Raw genomic sequence first — 3,519 nt, 5'->3', positions numbered from 1 at the left:
GAATATGAATGAAAGACTTTAAAAAAACAGGAAGTGGACCCATTACATGCCTCCATCATGACTTTTTACAGTGTAACGTCTATGTGGTTATCACAATCCCATTTCTAATATCTAGATTTTTAAAAAGCACCTTTCGGTGGACTTTTAAAGGTTAAAGTACTCAGTATTAGTAAGTGCCAGAACAGAGCAACATCAAATAGTAATGTATATTGATGACACTTCCCCTTGTGCAACGCTGTCAAATTTTCTATTCTGGCCCTAGATATGATGAGTAGATCATGTGTTCTTTCCTTAGTTCCAGTTACCATGATAAATGAAGTGTTTGACCTCTTGAAATATTCAATCTTGTGTAATCATAGTATTACTTTCAGAATGGGCTGTAATACCGCTCTAGGGCCTTTAGCAAAGGATAGGATTTCAGCTTTGCCATATCTTATCAGGATCAGATTCTCTCACATTTCCGAATTTTTTGGGCATCCTCTTCAACTGACAGGAGTAAGCGTCGGGTTTACAAATGAAGCACATCCAGGATTTTGATTTAGCTAATCAAGACACTCAGATAGTGAGAAAACATAAATGTAACTGAGGCAGAATGGGAAGGCTGTTATACAGTGCTGTTCTATTGTTCTTGGATCACTACAATAACTTTTTAGTAAGAGGCATTAATGCTGGGGAAAGGTGTTGCATTGACAGCCGTCAAAACGAAACACAGAACACCTACAGGCAAGGCAGTGGCAAAGCATGCTTCCCCCACATTGCTCCCTGCCTGGTGCCCAAATTTACTTTAAGGTGGGATGAGAGTTCAACCTCCTTCGGTCCTTGGCCCTTCTGTGGGGACTGCCAGCTGAAAAGTGGACTCTTGTTCAGGAACCACTGGACAGAGACATAAGAATGACTAGACTGGGTCAGACCAAAGGTCCATCTACCCCAGTATCCTGTCTTCCAACAGTGGCCAATGCCAGGTGCTTCAGAGGGAATGAACAGAACTGGTAACCATCCAGTGATCCACCCCTGTCGCCCATTCACAGTTTCTGGCAAACAGAAGCAGGGCCGCCCAGAGGGGGGGGCAAAGGGGGCAATTTGCCCTGGGCCCCGGGCTCCGCAGGGGCCCCCAAGAGAACAGCGGAGGCTCCCGCCTCCGCCCCTCTCCTGGAGCCTCAGCGCATCAAGCGCCGAGTCTCCGCCGGGGCCCCTGAGCCCCGCCCCCTCCGAGCCGCGTCGTCAGGGGGCGGGGCTGGGAGCTCTGGGCGGAACTCGGCTCCCTCCGCTCGGCCCGGAGCTCCCAGCCCCACCCCCTCACCACGCGGCTCTGAGCGGGACGGAGCTCAGGCCCCGCCGGCCACACGCTGTGACTGTTCCAGCGAGGCACTGAGGCTCCGGGTGAGGAGGGAGCCGGGCGGGGGAAGCGGCCGCGCCGCCGCCGGCGCAGCCCGGTCTTGGCGGTATGGCGGCGGGGCCCTTCCGTTCGGGACCCGCGGCGAAGTGCCCCGAAGACCCGCGGTGGGGGCCCCCCGCCGCCGAATTACCGCCGAAGACCGGGCTGCACTTCAGCGGCGGGTCCCGCTTCGGCGGCGGGGGTCCCGCCGCGGGTCTTCGGGGCACTTCGGCGGCGGGTCCCAGAATGGAAGGGCCCCCCGCCGCCGAAGACCCGGGCCCCCCGGAATCCTCTGGGCGGCCCTGAACAGAAGACTACTAACTTATTTTTTAAAAATCCTACAAAAACAGCTGGATTCCAATGTTGACCTAGAGATGCAAAGCTGTATCCAGTTACCAATTCTCTGAGTCAATGGACTCCTCCAGCTTTTGCTTTGCGAAAAGTAGATCCATGTTAATTTCTTATCTCATTATCTCCTAACCTGAATTTTATAGCTAACAGGCATTTTTTGTTCAGAGTAATTTTGCTCTTTTTGATAACTGCTTTGGTAAAGTGCATTGCAAAGACCTATTTACTGTGCCACATGCAGCCAAATTCAATCCTAGTTTACATCTAGACAACCCCAGTGTCCTCAAGAGAGAGAACACAGCCATGGTTTTATGTCAGTGAGGTTGCACATGCACAACTGTATGGTGGGAAGTTTTTAGTGTGTCTGGGATCAATGGCTGGAGAGAGGTCTGTTTTTGCCTTTTTTTGGTTTACTTTGTCAAGTTATTTTCAACCTTTTATAGATGCCAAAGGACATTGACCTATTGGAAAGGTACTTTTTTATGCTTTTTAAATATTGTCCTGCTATTTTAGTGAGAAAGCCACTTAAACTATCCAGAAAATTATTACTCCAACAGCAAGTACCATGTGGGCTTTAATCTTATATAGGGAAGGAAGAGGGAGTAGGTAGCTTTCAGAAGGAAGTAAAAGAATCAGGACCGTAAAACAAATGAAAATTTTGTTCCCTGTGTGTCATGTTTCATGCCATGTATTACAAATATTTTTCATATGTATTTAACAAAGCTGGTCAGCTCTCATGAATAAGACATGTGGTCTTAGCACTTTTAGTATTTCATATTGTAAGAGGTATTTAACCTGCAAGTGGATATGCCAACAAGAGGGGAAATGGTGTATGTATAATTACAATAATACAGAATCCTGCAAGGATTTCTAAGTTAAGGTTACCCCACAATCCCATCACTAATTCAAACAATGGTACTTTTTGTCAGCTGAAGACAGAATGTTAGCCTTCATTTGTTGGTTACATTGGTTTATGTCACAATTGTAACATTATTTAAATATACTGAATTTCTCTGGAGAGGAGAATGGTGAATTTCTGGGCATTAATAGGATATTCCAAGTAGTAATACATTAAACCTTTTTGGTGCCCTGGATGGAGAATAAAAAAGGCTGCTGTCCAGCCCACCATATTTTAAAACAGAAAGTTTAAAAGAAAAGAAGAAAAGACAAACCCTCTTTCTCACATGCATCAGACGAAGTGGGTATTCCCCCACGAAAGCTCATGCTCCAAAACGTCTGTTAGTCTATAAGGTGCCACAAGACTCTTTGCTCCTCTTTCTCAAGGTTCCTCCCCCATCAGGGAATGATGAATCAGGTTCAGGATCAAAACAGATTAAAATCCTGCTCCCCAGCAACCTTCTATAGTAGCGCAACATGCCGTAACATGACTGGAACCTGCTCTCCTTTTAAAATATATTTAGTGACTCAACTTAATGAGTACCTACTCATACTGTATGATTCACTCCCTAACTTGCTGTTAGAGCAAGAAATCAGGGTTGAAATGCAAAGAGAAAATATTTATGGGGATAAATCCTTAACAGAAGCCCTACTTTTGGCTTGTAATATTTAGAATTAATGAATGCATGGTTGAATAATTGATGATCATTTTAACACAAGCAAGAATTCAATTAAATTTGAACAAGAGAAGCTCAGGCATGCGATAAAGAATTCCTCTTTCTGTTTCAACTGCAAATAATCCCTTCAGAGTTGGTCACTGAAGACAACTGGCAATGAAATGGGTGTGTGAAGGAGTAGGAAACCAGATATTATGTTACTTAAAAGTCATTCATCATGTC

The sequence above is a fragment of the Mauremys reevesii genome, linkage group 18, assembly GCF_016161935.1.
Source record: "Mauremys reevesii isolate NIE-2019 linkage group 18, ASM1616193v1, whole genome shotgun sequence".
Classification (NCBI taxonomy): domain Eukaryota; kingdom Metazoa; phylum Chordata; order Testudines; family Geoemydidae; genus Mauremys; species Mauremys reevesii.
Note: the sequence above shows the minus strand (reverse complement) of the source record.